A 22,154-nucleotide genomic window follows, 5' to 3' on the forward strand; every position below is an offset into this window, starting at 1 on the left:
TCGAAATATATATATATATAGGGATTTTTGGATTAATAACCCACAAAAACAAAAAGTTTAAGTTAGAATAAATTGTGAAGCACATTTTTACTCCATTCGCCCTCGTATTAATAGAACCCAAAGACTACCCTCAAGGGCAATATGGACTTTGCTTCAAAAACTAAAAAACAAAAATAAAAAAGGTGGGAAATTTGAATCTTTCCCTCCACATCATCTCTCCTCTCTTTCTACACCTCACACTCCCCTAAGTCTCTCTCTACAGCTCGCCCTCCCCGATCTTCTCTCTCTTTATCTAAAGCAAAAGACCGTTACTTCGAGTCAAAAGCCCAAGAGGATTTTCTTTTCATATGATCAAGGTATGTCTCCTTTAGATCCTATTTCGAATTTTGGGTTTGAGGGTTTGCATCCATGGCATCTGCATGAGCATTTTAGGGTTTTGTTATTGTGTTGTCTTGTGGGCTTGCTCTCGATTTCCTTGTTCCATCCTATTTATCCTTCTATGTGATTTTCATGATTTGGACCTTTGGGGCAGTGATTTTGGTTTTATCTCATATTATTTATACCTTATTTCTTAAGATTTGTTCCAATTTATGGATTTATGCTTCACTCGATTTTGATTAGTTTTTTATTCTATACCTTACTGTCTCGTCTCATTGATCTATTCTTTTTGCAAGTATTGTTGTTTCAATGAGTTTTAGAAATTCTTCTTTTCTTTTCTTTTTTTAGTGGTACGTTGAGAAATTTATGCATGGTATTTCAAATACGATTTACCCAAATTCAGGTTGTAATAGTTTTAATTTTGGGAAGCATTATTCTTGGCACAATATAGTTGTCATTTTGGAGCATCAAACAATTTTTCGCTGCTCTTATCTTGGCTGCAATTTTAGCCAGCATTATTCTTGGCACAATTTTGGGCATTACTAATGACTGTAATATGCTTTTAAACTTCACATTGATAATCATTACTAGGAAACAAAATATTATTTGCCTCATATGTATCTACAATTTTCATTTGAGTTAGCTGATAATTTGGTTAGCCTATATATATGAGTCTATGATTAGTGATATGTTATTTGCTTGTAACCATTTGCCTCATATGTATCTACAATTTTCATTTGAGTTAGTTGATAATTTGTTTAGCCTATCTATATAAGTATGTGATTAGTGATATGTTATTTGCATGTTATGGTTACTAACTCTTTTGATATATGATTTACTCATATATGGATTACATAAAAGTTGCTGATGTATTAGTAACTCTATTGAGAGTTTGGCTAGCTATATATGACTTGATTTTCTTGTTATGATTCTAAAATAAAAGGTATGATTTTGTAATTTTCAGTTTCAAGTGAACAATGTGGGTCATTTTTTGCCCAAATGGATTTCTTTGTGGTTTTGATTTATGTAGCCATTATAATTTTTATGAACAAGCCCCAAAAATCTCTAATGTATCAATATTATCTACTTTAGATATTTTTTGCAGGTACTCACTATCAAACTTGAGTCCTTTTTTCCATGTACATAAGAAGATCCCATATAGAAACTCCTCCAAATGAAACCATGCTTATAGAGGGCTTTGCTTCAATAGATTTAATACATATTTCATTTGATAAATGAATAATCTCTTTTTTGAATGTGTTACTTCAATACAGAGAAAGTGCTTTAGTTGACTAAGGTTCTTGATGTCAAATTTCTTATTAAGATAATTCTTAAACTGCATGATTCTTTTTTTATCATCACCTGTAGTGATAATATCTTTAACATAAATGAGTACTACTGTTATACCTGTCTTTTTTTTTTTTTATAAATATTGAAGAATCAGCTGAACTTTTAAAAAACCCGTCACTCATCAAAGCTGAGCTGAGTTTGGTATACCATGCGCGAGGTGGTTGTTTAAGTCCTCATATGGCCTTATTTAATTTGCATACATGACATTCATTTTCTTTAGAAGGCCTAAAAGAAGACTCATATAGACTTCTTCTTCAAGGTCACCATGTAAGAAAGCATTTTTGACATCCATCTAATGCAGAAACGACTCATAATTAACAGCAATAGACAAAAACAGATGAACAATATTCATCTTAGCAACTAGTGCAAAAATCTCTTTATAGTCCATTCCATAAGTTTGGGTAAATCCTTTGGCCACCAACATGGCCTTATGTCTCTTAACAAACTCAATATTATTTAATTTTATTTTATAAATACATCTACATCCAACTACTTTCTTCCCTTTATGTAGTTTGACCTTATCCCAAGTATGGTGCTTGTTAAGTGTTTAAAGTTCTTCTTTCATGGCCGTCCTCCACACAAGTTGAGAAATAGCATTTGAAAATTGGTTGGCTCAGAATACTAGAAATAAAACTAAAAGAAAAGCAAAAAAGCCAAGAGAGATATATTTTCATAGGAGTATTCTTTTTCTAAACAAGTTTGGTGAGTTTCAAAAAGTATCTTCAGCTTCAGTTTGATCATCATAACTTGTTCCAAGTGTGTTCGACATATCACTGATGCTAATACCAGGCAAGGGCAAATGACCTCTTGTACTATCTTCCTGAGTCCTATTTTCCAAACTACTCTCCAATGTGTAATGGAAATAGGATTCTGTTTCAACAAATTGAACATCTCTGACATCGCTCTCTAAAATATGATATGGCTTCTCTCTCAAAAATTTTGAGATATTTTCTCTCTTTCAAACTTAGAATTGAAATAATTTTTTATAAAAATTTTGAGATTATTTCTCTCTCTAAACTTTTTTGATAGTTTGCCCATCTAAAATTATAAATGAGTTCATTCTCTAAAATTTTAAAGATATTATCTCTCTCTCAAATTTAAAATTTGATAAAGTTTTTCTCTCGAATGCAGGGGTTTTTTTGTGTGGAAGTAATCGTATTTCTTAAAGTGGATGTCTCCGTAACGAGAAAATCTAGCTGGAAATCAATTTTGAAGGGTAAAAATAATGATCCAGATTTCATTATTTTTGGTTTGAAATAAGGAATACAATTACTAGTAGAAATATTTTTCACTCCCAAAAATTCGATCCAAATACCAAAAATGTGTCATCTCTATAGGAACCACAGGTAAACATTTATAGAATGTATTTTCAAGTACCCAAATGACCCTTAAAAGAGTTTAAAATGTTTAAACAATGTCTAAGAACTTCTAATTTTCTAAAGACATTTGTTTAATATAATAAAACCTTTTTTTTTGTACACTCATAAGTCCAAGTCCAACTGATGAGAGGGGCTGCAACCTCGTGGCTATGGGTTCTGTGTCGACTTGGGCTCTTCCAAGTCGAACCGGTAGTATTATGTAAATAGTGATTATTTGAAGTTAGTTTTGGAGGTGGCATGAATATATAACAATCCATGTCATCATACAAAAGCTATAGTCGTTAAGAAACAATTTGGATTTATGGAAAAATATTATGTAGAAAAATCATTTTCTTTTAAAATGTATTTCTTAAAAAAAGTATTTTACATAAAAAATAATATGTTGTTTGCATGGTACATTTATGCATAGAATTTTCATTTTTTTAATGTTATTTGTTAAATGCTTTTGATTGTATTATTAATTATAATATCATTTTTCATTAAAATTGAGATAGTTTCTCTCGCTAAAATTTTTTAGATAATTTCACTCCCTACAAATTTTCAAGTATTTTTCTTGTTAAAAAAATTATAAAGTTTCTCTCTCCGCTACTTAACACATTACCTTTTTTCTACGGACCCAACTCAAAATCATGTGTATTTTGTAGGGAACTTTGAAACTAAATCAAAACAAATGGGTAAAATGTTGAGAGTTAACACCTTAGGAACATTTTGATAAATTTTGATCATATGCTTGCCTTGTAGCGTATGTTTCGCCGAATCACTCCATCAGGTAAACTCCCATCTAGAAATATTTTCAGGATTTCAAAATATAGGCATATGACCTCCTGACATAACTAGGCCTAAAAAAATGAAAAACTATATGGATCAATCAGGAAGAATACAGGAAGGTTGTGGAGAAGCAATACAAAGTTGCAGGAGGAGGGAACTAGTGGGTGTGTTTCTGGTTGGTCCAAGAAGGAGACGGGTTTGGGTGTCTTTCTGTTGGTCCAAGAAGGAGAAGGGTTAGGATAATAGATGCTCTTGTTGCATTTTTTTTATGTGAATGCTAAATTTTGAAACTGGTGATGATGCAACATATGAATCCCGAATTGTTCACAGTTCTCCATTATCAGATCAAGTTCTTCTCCTTTGTGTTTCTGTTGACCCGAGAAGAAGGGTTGGGATGATAGACGCTCTTGATGTAATTTTTTTTTTTTCTATTTTTCAATGTCATATTGTGATAATGGTGATGATGTAATGTAGCATATGAGTCTTGAATTCTTCACAGTTTCCCTATGGACACCACTGAGAATACCTTGGGTTTTAATTCCCTGTGTTCCTCTGTGTTCCATTAAAAAAAGAAAAAGAAAAAAAAGAAAAACCATATGCCCGAATGTCTTAAAAGCGAATATAGATTGTCCAATTTCAGAATGGTCACATCCCAGTGTTAGGAACTCGAAATTAAAACAGTATGTTGATCGGAAGTGTATTCCAAAATATTAATTAAAAAAAATATCCAAAAAAGCTATTTCGCTATAGGGAATAAGTATATAATATGCCCCCGCGATTGTACCCTATTTTGCTCTAACTCATAAAAACAAAAATGTAGATGGATATTGTGATGAAATCGACTCCATCTCCTTAACGGATTTACAGTTTTGCAATAAACACAACCGACGCACCGCTCATTTACTTCACCGCATTAAAGAGAATTGCGAAAGATTTCATGCTCCGACCGGAGCCTAGTGTCAAGCCCCTCCCTCAGGTAAAACCTACTCTTGGCCTTTTTTTTTTTTTTTTAGGACCCTAAATTTTTTGATGTAACCTCTTAGCAAGCCACTAACATCGTGAAAGTTATTTTTGCAAATTTCCCTCTGTTTTTTCCTAAAACATTTTGGCCTTTTTTTTTAGGACCCTAAATTTTTTTGATGTAACCTCTTGGCGAGCCACTAACCTCATGAAAGTTATTTTTCAAATTTCCCTTTGTTTTTGCCTAAAAATAAAAATTTCCAATATTAAACACAGACTCTCCAATTTTTTAAAAGGCCACATCTAATTTTGAAGTACTTAACATCCGTTTTTTTTTTAGTGATTTTTTGGTAATTATTAGATGGATCCCAAAATTTCAGTTCCAATAAGGCATCCCAAGTAACTCCTTTGCCTGAGGTAGTAAATATACAATATAGTCCAACAGGAGCATGAGAGTATTGATTTCCATTCCTAAAGAAAAACGGATTTTCCCTTGCAAAACCTTACCATGCTAATTAGTATTCCAAGAAAGTGATTATCTTCCAACGACCTATCCGGATGTTATCTCTCATCAATGATTCCTGGTCCTCATAGAACTACCGAATTTTATATATCAAGACATGGGCATCAAACCTTACTCAATTAATTTGATTATTCCTCTCTCTCCCTCTAAAACCAAGATTTGAATTTCGATCTTTCTTAATTGTATTAAGGAAGAGCCTTTCTCTCTAGCTATCCATTATTCGAAGACACGTTCACTTATATTGATTTTCTTGTATCATTATATTTTTTTTCTTTTTTTTCTTTTTTTTTTCTGTATGGACTAGACATTTTGATTCTTTCGTTATCTTCTTTTTGTTAATGCGTGAAAGTGACTCTTCTTGCAGTAAGTTCAATTTCTTTTTGTGATAAGTTTGAGGGATATTTCATACATGGTGATCTAAGAAGTAGGTTTTGATTCATTTCTTGAGTTGGAACTTCGATAGTAATGCTGACTGTGTATTTGATCCAGTATTACCCCTCCATCTAATAGTGAGGATGTTAGAGAGACAGTGGGTTTCAATTTGTTGATGTGATTCAGAGAAAGAAATATTTGGGTTGATCGTAAGAAGAGAGAAGAGAATGTTGAGGTGCGTTTAGATTTGTGAATGTTATAGAACAGTAGAGAGAGAAATATTGAAGAGAGGCTGGATCTGGTCGCGGCGTTCAAAATAAAATATTTGAAAGAAATATTAAAGAGAGAGAGTGAGAATGAGAGAAAATATTAAAGAGTGATGGTTGATGCGAGTTGTCATTTACAAATTTTATTTTATCAGGAGAGAGAGAGGGAGAAATTAGTCCATTTGGGTGGTATCAAAGAGGGGGAGAGAGATAGTTAGAGAGAAGCATAGAGAGAGATGTTGTCATATAGAGAAAGTGAGAGAACAAATTAAGAGAGAGAGGGGAAATATTTTTGAACCACGCGAGAGGGGTGGAGAGACTGAAAGAGATATTTTCGCAACACCTGGTTGAGAGATAAGAGTTTTTAAGGCGGATAGATTTAGGGAGCACCTCATTTTTTTCAAGAACATCTCTTGCAGAAAAGGGTTTTTTTTGGCAGAGTATTTTTTTCCCGAATTTAAATGTTGGGATTTGCTTGATACATTACAATATCTTATACTAAGAGAAAGAGATAGGCACTACTCCTTTTTATTTTTAACCAACTAATGTATCATTGAGACAACCAAGCGGTTCCATGGTTCGAACTGTTGGAAACTCATAATATTGTAGAGAGCTTTCTCATTATTGAATGATTAATAAAGAATATACAAAAACCGTATAAATATATGGCCAGTAACAATTAGGATTGTAGATAACTACTAACTAATCTTATCATATATCAAGAGATATACATCAGCTAACATTCCCCTCAAACTCAAGATTCTTTGACAAAAAAAGTAGCTAGAGTGAATAATAAGTTGCATAAACGGATTAGTAGAATGTTAAGTCTCCATGCTTAGATTGTTTGAACAACAAGCACAAAATGGCACTTGGAATAGCTAATAGAACTCGGTGTTGATCCGAGACAGATTCAGCAACTCACAGTCCATAACACAAACCAGAACAGAGACAAATGTTGTTTTTGAAGAGAATCAAAACATGACTCGACAGAAAGTCATAACACGACTCGACAGAGAGTCGAAACATGACTCGACAGAAAGTCATAACATGACTCGACAGAGAGTCGAAACATGACTTGACAGAGAATAGATGAGTCGAAAGCAAATCTGAGACCTTTGGCAATGTTTCCTTGGTCTATGAGTTTGTCTCACTAAATTGAGAGTGTTGATTAAATTGAACCATGGATGAAGAGGAGAGCTGAAATTTTTTGTGCAAAAGGAGCCTTTTTTATGGTAATGCCGTGATGAGTGGTCAGATTCTCTTTTGTGCTAGATCCATCAAAGTGCAATAAGCAAATTCTAATTACATGGTTAAGACGCACCCAAAGATATATGTATGCAGCAACTGTTAAGGCATGTATACTTTGGTGAGACTAATAAGGGATGAAATGTACGGTTGGAAACATGAGTGCAAGGCTTGTAGATGTCAACCTAAAAGAGAGAATTTTTTTAGAGAGAGAAAGAGATATATGTGGAAGGAGGAGCCTATGGCTCTGATACCATGTTAGAACTCAGAATACTACAGAGAACTTTCTCTTTATTAATTGATTAATAAAGAATATACAAGACCTGTATAATTATACGGCCAGTAACAATTAAAGATAAATACCAATGAGTATAGATAACTACTAACTAATCTTATGAGGCACCTAAGATATATACACCCATATATTTACATATCTTATTATTATAATCTAGAGATACCTAAGAGATATATACCCAAATATATACATATCTTATATATCAAGAGATATACATACGCTAACATAAACATCGGACTGTATTGTTTAGTAATAAAATTGAACAGAATGTGGTTTGATGTTCGAACTATTGAACTGCTTGGTCTACTTAAAAAAAATAGAACAAAAAGTGGTCTGATGATCGAATTGCCTTCTGCTGAATTTTTTAATAAATAATGTCTGGTAAACATGGCAAATGTTGTGAAATGTTGAGGTTAATAAGCGTTTCTAGATTTGAAAAATCAGATTGAGTGTAAACTTGACAAAAAAAGGAAATTAAATTATATGAGGTTTCAAAAATCAGACTGGGGCAAACTTGACAAAAAATAAAAAAAAATTCGGGATATCATCTTTCTAGGTAATAATGGCATATTTATGTGCCATTTTATTATAAAGCTATTATAATATAAATTTCTCATGAAATAAATACAGTCACCCAATTTCGCATCCAATGGTCAAGATTAATTATGATCAAATTGTACCAAGGGTAACGGTCTCATTATCTATGTTCCGAAACTAATAAAATAAGCCAAAAAACCCTACCCAACTACAAGATAAACACGGTAGAATGTGAATATTAATTGTAGCTTCCATCTGGACTTTGCTTTAAAATTCAAATTCTTGATTTTCCACTATGACCACTATCCAACTTCCTCTCTTCTCGCTCTCTTATCATTTTTATTCTTATTTACGTGTCCTTGTTCAAACAGGAGATAAGGTTAAAATCATCCCATAGGATTAGGGCCTTAACCAAAGATTACAATCCCTTGTAAGAGACAATGAAAGCTACCAAGAAAGCGCGCCCTACATCAAGATAAACTCTAAAATATGAATAGTAGAGAGAAACCATTAAAATTCATATTAAAAAAAGAAGATAGACTATTAGAATTCAAAATTCCTTATTTTCCATTGCGATTTACTACATTGACGATCTACCAACCTTTATATAAATACAAGGCACCCAAACTCAATCCAAAAAGTGTCGTTCTGGTGATTATTCTTCTCTCCCTCTCTAACCACGTTGTGGATTTTCTATTCTCATACCCGTTATTCTTAGAGGGAAAGATTGAAAAGATTATGTCATTTCTAACTTTAAAGAGAGAGAGAGAGGAGAGATGACACCGGACTGGAGTTTTAACAGAGGAGAGGCATTCACCTTTGACATTCTTGACCGATTATCCGGTATGCCTTGATCTTGTGTTGGGACTTGAGATTGATTCAACAATCTAGAAATATTTTGTTTTAGTATTAGAAATATTTAATATGACCTGAAAATGAATTTTCACCTTTAATTATAAAATTTAAATATGCAAAACTAATGTAGATCTAACATATCTATGAACTCTTGAAAATTGACGGTCTAGATAATACATTACAAGATGCACTATTTTTATAACTTGAAATATATTTTTTCTCATGTACATAAATCTTGAGGTTGAGATGATCAAATTGAAGGTTTTCGAGCATCGAAACAACCTCCTCTTGTGAATATTTAAAGCGTGCATTAATTCGATTATTTGGTACCTCGCCCTTGTGTGTGTGTGTGTGTCTATATATATATATATATATATATATATATATATATATATATATATATATATATATATATATATATATATATATATATGAGAAAAGATGGCATACGCCCATTCGTGAATTTGGTTTTGGTATGCAAACGGCCCGGATTAAAGGGTTTAAAATGAAGGGTTGCCATTCAGAAAGGGAAATTCTCGCTGCAAAAGGGAAACTCCATTTGAAATAAGGTATACTCTCTTTGTATATAACATACATAAGACAGCCAATAGAATAAAGAGATTTCAATCACTAACAGATACATTCAAGCTGACGAGCAACTAGAGCAAAGACAATAGCAATGGACAATCATGGTGAAACAGAAATTACCTAGAACAACATGATATCCGATTGCTAGCATAGTTTCCTCTTTCATGCATAGCCTTCATTGACAACCAGAAAGAAGACACACATCAAATTGTATCCAAGATAAACAAACAATGTTCGAAACAAATAACAGATCCAGAACATAGTCAAGACAATTCACTAGAACAAAAAAGACTATATGAGAAATCGATTTAGGGCTGGCAAGTCATTGCCGCATGCCAACAGATGCCTGAATAAGATTCCAAACAAGCAACTGAGATTGATAATGAATGTTGTACAACCGGTTTGGAATTACCTAGGAGTATAGCATCTACCTTCATGCATGTCCAAGTTAGCACTTATTGAATGAAACGACAACTTCAATGAGATTGCTATGAGCACGAAACACTAGATTAGATACCAGTGATGTAAAAATCACCAATCCGAATTGGAATCGGGCGATTCAGATCGGATATAGGCTGCGCCGTTCCGGTTCAAACAAAAAAAGGGGTTCGACCCATCATTACCATTTTAATAATATAAAAACACTATTATTCCCAAACACACATTAGGAACCGTGACTATTAACGTCGGCCACACCTGTTCATGCACGTGACCCTAGCTTCAACTTGTTCATTGTTGATTGTGCTTTGCAATCGCTCATATACGTTTACTTTGTCCCACATCATTTCGATGTGGGACAATTACTATAGCCCAACTTTGCTGCAAAAGCGTGCACTTTAGTTTAAACAATAGTTACAATTTGTCCCAAATTATATATAGTGTTTGTATTAGGTAGGGATAGGTGGGTTCCATAAATAAATCTTTCTCTCTCATATAAGGACAAATGAAATGGTCTATAGTTATTTTTAAGATTATTTATATTTATTTATTTTTAATATTTAATCTTTTTAAGAGTAATTATTTTATTTTTATTTTTATAATACACAAACATAAAGGACATATAATTAATCTTTAATTGTATATAATTACAAAAATAAAAGTTCATATAATAATTTACAAAAGTTAACATAATTATATGAAATTATTTTACTAGCTCATAAGATATTAAAAGAAACAAAAAATAATATTAATACTGGTTTATAGATCAATAAAAAAAATGCTAGTTTATGAGATATTTTAAGAGCGAAAAATAACACTAGCTCATACGGCTTTAGAATTTATTTCAAGTTGTTTATCAATTATCTCACATTGCAAATATAAATTTCTTTATTTATTTTTCTAATTTTATTAAAATGTGATTGCAAATTTATATTATTAAATTCTATATTTATATCAACACTAATTATTATACATTTTATGTATTTATTTGTGAGGGTCATACCCTTGTTTCTTAATAACATTTATTATAATATTGTAACTAATAATTATACTAATTACAACAATAATCAAATCTTGTATTTTATATATTAATTTATTTACATTAGAAATTATGCAATATATTATTTTTTGTTGTAGTTGTAAATTAGATTTTTAAATTAGATGATACTATAAGATGAATTTCAAATTTATTATTATTTGTAGAGAAAATGATGATAAAAAAATAAAATACAAACAAATAATTCTAATTTCAATTTATAATTTATATTTAGTTAGGTTTTAATAAATGTTTGATAAGAATATTCATACAGGAAAAGAACATCTCAATATTTACATAATGATGCAAAAAAATAAAAAGTTATTATTGTAGTACCCTCATTTCTTATTGGATTCCTAAAAAACAACATTTATAATGATTTTTAATAATCTTTTTTAAGGCTAAATCCAACCGTTCGAGATTTTGGTGGCCATTTTTTCATTGTTTTAATCCATTCTAATTGTAGTCCATGTATGATTATATACTTCATCCATGATAATTCTAAAATTTTTCTTTTGTGTGATGTAAATTTAATGGTTAACATAAGTTCATACAGGGAAAGAACACTTCAATATTCACATATTGATGAAAAAAATGAAAGTTAATAATGTAGTACCCTCATTTCTTATTAGATTCCTAAAAAACAATATTTATAATAAATTTTAATAGTTTTTTTGGATTTTTTTAAGGCTTAATCTTACCAATTCCCAATCCGAATCACCGATTCACCGATTTGGATGGGTTTTTGGGGGGCCCGATCAGGGCCACCGATCCATTTTTTAAACCACTATTAGATACCATAGGTCTTGTGCTTTTGTAGTTCACATAGGACATATAGTGCAAGACACAGAAATGATGTATATATAAGAAAAAATGTCTCAACAAGTTGATCATGCCTAACAGATTTAGGAGTTTCACTAATGAGACTGTTGTGGACATGTTCATTAGCAAATCTTTCTGATCGGCAAATTTCAGTGCATGCTATTGTGTCTCCTTACCACAAGAATCATTTTTCAGAAGCATAACCCAGAGTCCCCAAACTAGGCTTTAAGTTACCCAAAATTCACATGTTCTTTAGTACTTATATAACTTATGAATATCCTATAAATAATCAGCCCATAACATCACACATTGTTCATAAGTACACAACATACTCAAAATTCTTCACATATGAATCAAATTCAAGCCCACATATGAATCAAATTCAGGCCCATTAGTATACTTTTCCATTGAAATATCAAGGATAATGTGAATTTCATCAGTAACCTTTTTCATTAAAAATAACAATGATTACGAGACAACTAATGTATTTAAAAAAAAATGCCATTGAAAAAGAAATAGCCCTAGAAAATGGTGAGGAAAAAAAGATAGGATGAGCACATTTGAATTAAATTCAAGCCCATCAGTAGACTTTTCTATTGAAATATCAAAGATAACGGGAACATCATAAGTAACCTTTTCTATTGCAATAACATTGATAATGGAACAGCTAATGTACTAAAAAGAAAATTCCATTGAAAAAGAAATAGCCCTAAAAAATGGTGATAAAAGTACAATAGGATGAGTACATATGAATCAAATTCAAGTCCATCAGTAGATTTTTCCATTGAAATATCAAGGATAATGGGAGCATCATCAGTAACATTTTCCATGGAAATAACAATGATAAGGGGACAACGAATGTCTTAAAAAGAAAATTTCCGTAGAAATGGTGATGAAAGTAAAATAGGATGAGCATATATGAATCAAATTCAAGCCCTTCAGTAGACTTTTTCATTGAAATATCATCGATAATGGGAACATCATCACTAACCTTTTCCATTGAAATAACAATGATAATGGGACAGCTAATGTATTAAAAACAAATAAATACCATTGAAAAGGAAATAGCCCGCCAATTGAATCTAAAACATATATATATATTTTAATTTTATTTTGAGCATTTGGTCACAGGTTGCCAATTAAAGATTAAATCTTTGATTTTAGTGAATCTGGTTCATTTGATTCATTATTCTTCAATGAATTATATTTTTGGTTCAAATTTTTCGATTAAAGCTTAGTTTTGTATAGGTCTAGCCATTTCAAATAGTCTTTGATTTTAGTGAAATTTGGTTCATTTGATTCATTATTCAATAAGGAATTATATTTTTGGTTCAATTTTTTGGATTTTAGTGAAATCTGGCTCGATATTTTTAAAATGCATTATTAATACAAACCCATCTAGTAGTTTTCAAAGCAAAAAACACATAAATAGAACAAACCCATCATAGTAGTGAAATGCGCGATATGCAAACCCATCACAGGGTTTTCAAACCAATAAACCATAACATATAATTAAATCTGTTTGATCTGCTTGATCTACACTATTTTTTAAGCTTAAATTTTTTTAATTAAAGATAACATATATTTTAAGGCGAATCAACTATTTAAAGTATTGAAAAACCACATTTCTTGACACTATTTGAAGGCGGGACTCTAATTTGATAGTTTAGGTCCTCGACTCTATACAAACTGCACCCTTCAGTTTATATTTCATTACGTCATTAAACAATATTTTAAAAAGACATAATTATAATTAAAATGAAATTATTTTCTAAAGGTTTATTGTTATGAAACAAGTTATTTAACGGCATTTTGGTGTAAAATACAATTATCTTATTAAAGGATTTCTTATGTACGGAAACACAATTTTTGTTTAAAGAAATCAACATTTTGACTTGGGTATGTATTTGCTAGAAAATTGTATTTTGGGGAAAAATGTGTAAAAAGAAAGTTTGGTTGGGGGCAACTTGCATAGAAAGTCTCATCTTAGGGGTTATTTGTAATTTTCTTTTAAATCCACATCTTTTTTTTAATATTTTTAAATTTTTAAACTTTTTTAGGTTTGAATTTACTTTTAATACATTTTTTCAAGTTTTTAATATTTTATATTTTTTAGGATTTTCAACCTGGACACAGGAATTGATCGTGTAACGCAGCTTAGCGAAGGGGTGAGTTCTCTAGGCGAGGCGTGTTTTTGTACACCGAGATATAATACTATTTACTGAGAAATTTATAAAAATACTCATAAGAGATGAGAAGTTTAATACTTACCCTCTTCTTTTGGTTTAATTTCAAAATATTGTAAAAGGTCACATGATTTTAATTGGTAAATCTGGTATAGGTAAGTTTTCCAGCCACCATTGCCATGAGGCTATAGTTTTCCAGCCCCAACTAAGGTCTAGGGTATGGGCTCTTCATTCCCACTGAATTACCCATAAATAAAGTAAATAAAAACTTCTACGTTGCGGCTGTAGTGACCTAGGCTCGAATCCCAGCATCCATATTTTTATTCATCCTATCCTCTTTCACCTTGAGCTCCAATTATCCCCCATGCTGGAGCATTAAGTACCACAAGTCCTTTGGGAGAAAAGTAGCTATTTGAGAGTTTTTTATCTCTTATTTTTATATTTGAAATTTTATGATATATCAAAGTGTTGTTAGATGATTATTGTCAAATAAAAAAATGTGCATCGAGATCTTTTCCTTCGAAAATATGATGGTTCCTATGCAAACTTGAGATGTTATTCATTTGAGATTCCAACATAGTGTGAGTCAATTTAAATGTTATTCATGTTAGATTCCAACATAGTGTGAGTCAATTTATTTTTCCCTTGAGGTTGTTTCTTGGGTTCTAGAGATTATATCCCAAAATTTGGGATGGGATGACTTTTTTTGAGAAAGAATTGAGATTGTTTTTTCCTTATACTTTGATCTCTCTGTCCAAAAATATGACAATCTTTGTTCAATCTTCTAAGACATTTTTTTTTTTTTTTTATGTGCAAAGAAAGTGTAACTTGGTTAATTTTCTAATTGATTTTAGTCAATGTGTAAAAAGTTTTCATCAGTAAAAATTGGGATATTAAAATTGCTTCTAGATTGGGTTTTATCCAAGTGAGTAAAAGAATAATATGCTCCCATGGGAGTATGAAATCTTTCGCCTTTTGATATTATTTTTAAGAAAAATATCTTCATAGCGGTTATTTTTAGATTTCATTTCTTGATAAACCCAAGGTTTCAAAAAATATCATCTAACCCCAGGCCATTTTAAACCTATTTTGTAATCTAAACAAATGTGAGAAATACATGCTCTTTTTAAACCTAATCCTTTTCTCTCTTCACTCATATACCCCAAACTTTTCTCTTTCTTTTTCTTCATGTGCCTCTCACTCTCTCTCCCTCTCTTCCCGTGTTTTTTCAAACACCTCTTTCTCTCCTTCTGTGTTTTTGCATTATTAAAAACCACATTTTTCGATACTATTTGAAGGTGTGTTTCACTTTGATTAATTAGAACCTCGGCTTTATACAACCTCTACCTAAAAAGATATAGAAGACCTCAAATCTTTCCAGCCCTGAATTTTATCTCAAAACACTAATTTGTTATAAGGCAAGGAGACCTCCATAGGTAATTTTTGTTGCAGGATTGACGAGGTTTATAGGTTTATAGTCCTCTCCTGTGTTTGCTTTTCAATCTAGGTAAGTACTTTGAATCTGTAAGTTTTGAATTGATTTTATGGATTTTTAGATCGATTTTTTGGTTCCTCCAATATGTGTTTTGTTGGTTCACTGTGTTGAGTTCTGGAACATTAGAAGTTTGTTAAACTGGTTAATTTTTTGAATTCTAGAGATGAGAATATCCCTTTTATTTTTTCAGTATAATAATATGGCATGAAAGTTAGGTCATGTTTTAGACAAAATGTTATAGTCCAAGTTTTAGCTTGTACTTGTAAATTTGCATGCTTGAAGAATTTTGTGACATCCACCGATTCTTTGTAAATGTATTTCTGCATGCGTCTATTGGTGAGAACCAATATATGAAAAGAAAGGTATGGAGGAGACAACCAATATGTGAAAAGAAGGATATGGAGGATGTTATAAAGTTCTTTTCCTTGATATTTAACGATGACAAAAACGAGAGTTGTTTTAATGTCATTTGAAGATGGACGTCGGTTAGCATGCGGACACGCTCGCACATGTATAAATGCAGGCGTTTTAATAAATTTATGTTGAAATAGACTTCGACCCTAATTTTTAGAGAATATATAATCTTTAACAAAGAGATCATGAATATTAAAAAATAAATAAATTTTAAAACTTAAAAATAACAATTACAGTATAAAACATTGGGACCGTTGGTTTCTATTGTTTTTAGATGAACCACCTATATACCTTTGGACCGCATATTATACAAAGGGTGCGGTTTCTAGATAATGTGTTGCAAGATGAACTATTTTTTGGGACTCAAAAATGTTTTTTAAACATTCATATATCTCGATGTCAAAATGATCAAATAGAGGGTTTTTCAACATTACATCAGCCTTTCCGATAGAATTTTGAGGTATATATGTGATTCTACATTTTAATGTTGCAACCTTATATAAACTTTTCCCTTATACAAATGCGGCCAAGCCCACATGAAACAATTCTTCTTTGAAGATCTAACCATTGTTATAAGTTTTGACCACCAAAAATTCATGACAACTTCCTTTATGAATAATAAATAATTAAGGAAATTTTCTACATCTTTGTATAATGTATATGGAAGTCACAATCATCTCCACTCGTTTTATGTCAAATTGGATGGTTTTGAGTGAGTCAAGAAGTCCAAGAATTTTTTATGTTTAAACTTTTCCTATTAAAATAAGGGTGGTAAAGAACTGGGACCCACCGTCTGGACCCAACCTAGGTCCGGGTATGGGACCAAATATTGGACCAGACGGGTAGGGTCCATCTCTACATGGTTCCGACCAAGACCCAACCCGAAAAGTGTTATTATTTATATAATATTTTAATAGAGAAATTTTAATAATATTTATTATTTAACAAAAATTATGTAATATTTACATAAATATAACTATATATGTATTTAATTATAATATTTAAATAATAAAAAAATATACAATGAGATCATTTATCTTTAGTACATTCATGAAAAAGTACATAATGAAACCATTTATTTTTATTACAAGGTGGTCACAATTAATTTGACCATTAGATATGAAATTCGATGGTTGTATTTATTCCATTGACCAAGCTCAGACTTCAAAAGAATTTTTCTTGAAATTTGTAATACACCTAAACTCACATCGGATGGCCGTAAGTGATTGTAACCTCCTTGTATCAAATGTAAATGGTCTCATTGTATACGATCCCATAAATAATACATGCATATATTTAACACAATATTTGATTTTTTTTTTTATTGGGGTCAGGTCTAATCGGGTCCAGGTAGGGGTCTAGTCTGGATCTGAGTCCCATAAATGTTTTTGAGTCAGGACCTGGACCCGACATGTCTTGTTCGCCACCCCAAATTCAATAATACTCTTACAATCACCCATGTTGAAATTAAAGAAACATGAATGATTTTGACATCCTTGTACAAAAGATAAATAGTATCTTTATGGACAATCCTATAATTAAATTGCTCACTATCTCTCACCCTTTTTCTCTTTTGGAAATGATTGCCTGTTGCTGGAATTTGTGGAAATTGCATGGATAAATTATTAACGAATAGTTGAAATGAAATTGCTGTAGAAATTGTAAATTATATCGATCTAAAGAGGGTTGTGTAAAATAAATTCCTAGAGTGCCTACTTTTAAAATAAAAATATGAACAGATAAACATCAAATAAAAATTTTATATGTAATCACAGCCAAAATGTAATAGCAGGAGTCAGTGATGAGCTTCTAAGAATTCTCTCCAACTTTGACTCCATGTCTATGGCACAAGAAAAAGAGCATTTCTAATAGACATACAAAAGACCATGAAGCAAAAAGGGAAATGTACATCGAAGCGTGTGGAAAGTCATCCTGTTATACACTTACTCAAAGGTCAATACTGAGGAGGTGGACACCGCAAAAGTCTAGTGCCTGGCATTCGTAGATCGCTTGGAGGAGGAGAACGCCAAAACCCAGGTCCAACATACCTCTCAACACTAGTAGCCTCTAGATCCTCCTTGAAAAACACTCTTTCTACCACTTCATAAGCGGTGAAAACTTGCACAATCAAATTCAAAACTCTAACCTCTGCTACATTACGGCTACTATTAAGCATGACTCTTGGCTTGACAGTGCTAGAGGGGTAGTTAGTGGCAGGACTTCTCCAAGTACTTGCGTTCGCTCATCCATTATTTTGGTTAAATCCCCAGACGCCACGTCTTGTTCGATTTCCACCGAAATGTGGCTGTGATGGAGGGTAGGAAGCAGAAGGGAGATTCCCATTGTTTTGGTTAAATGCCCAGGCACCACGCCTTCGATTTCCATTCCCATTATTTTTGTTAAATCCTCAGGCACCACGTCTTCGATTTCTACCGAAATGTGGCTGTGATGGAGGGTAGGAAGCAAGAGGGAGATTCTTACAAAGAGGGCAATACTTTCCACAATCCACCATTTTTAAAATTTACAAAGAGAATTCTCAAAAGGAGATAGGTTTTTTTAGAGGAAGAGAGCTTGCTGCATTAGAAATATATATATATATATATATATATATATATATATATATATTAGGATTTCAATAGTAACAATATGATTCATATTATCGTAGTTGTTCTTAAATATTGGTGTCCCTCGTATGACTTCCCATAATCTACAACTTACAATCTTTCTACTTAACGAATTATTGCTAAGCTATACATCCATCTGTGTCCAAATTTAACTCTACGAAAGTCTTGAGGACTTTGAAGAAAAAAAATGGTAAAGCAAAATCTCCCACGACGAATGGTATCATTTTTATTAATGATTTTGCGATTCTAACTAATTTCAGCTTGCACAAAAAAATATAATAAATAAATAAGGCACAAAACTTTTGGAGTCTCATAGTAGAAAGCCAACTGAACAAGATCTATTTTGTACCCTTTTGAGAATGAGTGGCGAATTTTATTCCTTATAAACAGATCTATTTTGTTACTTATTTACTGCATTAGTATATAGTCAATTTCTTCAAGGAAAAAACTAAAAATTGTAAAATTCTCTCCTATGGAATACAAAGTTTAATTCCATAAATTTAAGGGCCTGGTTTTTATAACATTGCAAATGTGAACAATCCAATTAAGGTGCACCTCCAAATTTTATTGAAACCTGTAATTTTGGTGTACAAAAATTTTAGGGTTGTACGAAAATCTATTTTCATATTTCATTATAAATTTTAAAACTTCAAAAACATTAAAATCAAGTAGATCTATAAACAAATGTAAATCTTAAAAATGGACTATAACAAGTAGATGTACTATTTTTGGTACTCAAAATCTTTTTTTTTTTTCATATTCATACATGTTGATGTTGAGATGATCTATTAGAGGATTTTTCAACACTAAATTTGAGAGACTACTCAGATAAATTCATTTAAGAGACTACTCACATAAATTTGGGAGATACGGCCACAAATTCATCACATCTTTAACATGAAACAAGTAAAAAATACAGTAAAAAATCAAGGAAAGAAAATTAAAAGAGAACAAGCAATAAGATGAGATACCTTGCTGCTTACTTTCCTCTACAGAATCTGAAACGTCTGCTCTCTCTCTACCAAAAGTTTCAGTTATCTCCCTCCTCATACATAAAGATTTATATTATGACAATATTTGGAATGAATTATTCGTGGGGTAACTCTTATCAATAATTTATATGATGATTTTGTTTTAATATGAGATAAGATCTATGGCATTATTCGATCGAAGGGATATCGATCCTCTATCCAATAAGAGTCCCTGTGAAGTTGGACGTGGAGTTCAGATGCAAAGGATTATTATGTAAACTACCTGATTTTGTGGATTTCCATCGTGGAAATTATACATTGCAAGTGGTCTTGGATATATTTAAGTGCCACTAAATGTAATTTAAAGAAGGATATTATGTGCCAATTCAAAAGAAAAATTAATTTCCAGTAATAAGAAAATACGAGAACTGAAATATAATTTATAGTTTTTTCACAATTTGTACTTATGCCCTGCCTATATGGGCATTAATCGTTCATTTATCTTAAAAATATTGATATGCAAAATGGGCATTATTTTTAGTATTAAAATTTAAACTGAGCTCTAATAGGGAAAACGTTATCATGAATTTTTAAAATTTGTAATATTTTCATTTAACATTTCAAGAAGCCTTAGAAATAGGGACCCTGTATGATATGGATAGAGAGCAATCTGGATAATACAAAAAGCAAAAAAAACGAACTAGGCAATAAAGTTGCCTAAATTTCAAACGGCATGGGCTTGCATTGGACAGCGTTGAAGCAGTATTTTATGGCCTAAAAAGTGGGAGATGAAATGTTACCGTGACGCCACTGTGGAGTTAGCAGAAGAACTGGTTAGTTCCTACGCATCACCCATTACACAATCTCCCTAGGGTAAGATCGAGATAAGTTATCTTTGGCTTGAGATAAAGATAAGTTTTTTTATTTTCTTGATTGCAAGATCAAGATACTTTCTCTCTCTCTCAGTAACCTCTCGTATGAGAATTAGAAAAGGAAGTCCTCTGTCTCTCTATCTGTTGATTGCAAGAGTAAAAGAGGTTTTTCTCTCTAAACTCTTGTATAACAAAAAATGCCCTAACTAATTTTTTGATTGATTGTAAGATCAAGATAGAGAAATAATTGAAAATGATAAGGAGATAAAAATGATTGTGTTGAGGTAACTAATCCCTTCAAGAAAATATTACATAATTAATTTTAATACATTTAATGTGGATAGGGAGAGAGTTTTGATTGCGAGATGGTCACCTCTCTAACGAACTTAATGGTCGCTTGGTATTTTCTTCTCCCAGGTGCATTACTGTACGCCTACTCCATCAGGCAGAAGATCCAATTTTGAGGGTTCTTTTTTTTAAATTCGAAATTTTGGGAAGCACCAAAGTCAAAAACTTTTATTTCCAAAAGAGAAAAACACGTCGCCTCAATAAATCAGCGATGTCTATTCCAATTTTTTTTTTTTTTTGAGAAAATTACAAATTCTTTTTTTTTTTAAAGCAAAGGTTACCCCACCTTTTGAAGAACTTTTTAGTTCTTAGCCAATACCCCCAAGTAAAAAAAGGCATTGACGTGGGCTGACCCTCATTACATCATCTGCCGGCCCACCATGTATAATTTGCCGAACCCTTTTAAACTAACAAAAAGTGATGGATCACCATGTACATGTCCCAGACCGGATGTTTATCGAGAAGCAAAAGTTTGGAACTATCCAGTACATGTGTTGGACCGAATGTTTGTCAAAAACAAAAAGTTTAGGACCACTATGTACATAAGCCGGATTGAATGTTTATCATGAAGAAAAAGTGACGGACGGCCGTGTACATGTGCCAAACCACATGATTATTAAGAAGCAAACATGCCAGACCGCCGTGTACATGTGCCGGCCGTATATTTATTCAAACGAAAAAGTGTTGGACTGCCATGTACATATGTCCGATTGTATGGTTTTCTAGAAACAAATCACATTTAGAAATGTGAGTTCTAACGTAAGGGCATTTTTGTCAAAAAATATGACTTCATATCTTGGAGGATATTTGCTACAAATGTATTTTAGTGGTAAAAATTGTGAAAAAAATATTATGTTGGGGGTAAGTTGCTAAAGAGCCTACTTTGGGGGGATATTTGCAATTTTCCCCTTTTTGTGTTTTTTAAGTATAGAGAGTACTCTGATTTTATTATTATTATTATTATTATTATTATTATTATTTTAAGTTTAAGTTATGGATTGAAGATTTCAGATGTACAAATTTTGGAACCTAAAATTAATCCTATATTAGATTTTACCCGAATGAGTAACTTGACAATACGCTCTCACAATAGCATGAAATCTTTTGCTTTATATGTATATCCTAGCCAAAAGTCCTGAACATTTTACATTTTCTAACTGGCATAGCTTGATTTGAGTTTTAATCCATGATTTTTTTAGGACTTTCATATTTTAAAGTAACTATTTGATTTCTTTAATTGTGGATTTTGGGATCTTGAAGGCTAGTTTAGGATTGTTTTTTTATTTTATTTTTCCACACAAAAGTGTTTGGACTTTGAATATCCGATTGTAACAAATATGGGATACTCAGGTGGAAATTTTAAATTTTTTACTATGAAAATATATAAATATTTATTATAAATAAATATTGGATTTTCAAAATCCAGAAATAT

General features: G+C 31.7%; 1 long non-coding RNA gene across 1 annotated transcript; it reads left to right on the forward strand.

The window, feature by feature from the left end:
- The first annotated feature begins 202 nt into the window (after positions 1–202).
- LOC148781662 (uncharacterized) lies at positions 203–4,371 on the forward strand. The gene is made up of 2 exons (XR_016057767.1): positions 203–356; positions 2,860–4,371. It is a non-coding gene; the product is annotated as an uncharacterized LOC148781662 (long non-coding RNA).
- Positions 4,372–22,154: the final 17,783 nt, after the last annotated feature.

This window comes from Amborella trichopoda, chromosome 6, assembly GCF_054954075.1.
Source record: "Amborella trichopoda isolate Santa Cruz 75 chromosome 6, AtrichopodaSantaCruz75HAP2 v2.0, whole genome shotgun sequence".
Lineage (NCBI taxonomy): Eukaryota > Viridiplantae > Streptophyta > Magnoliopsida > Amborellales > Amborellaceae > Amborella > Amborella trichopoda.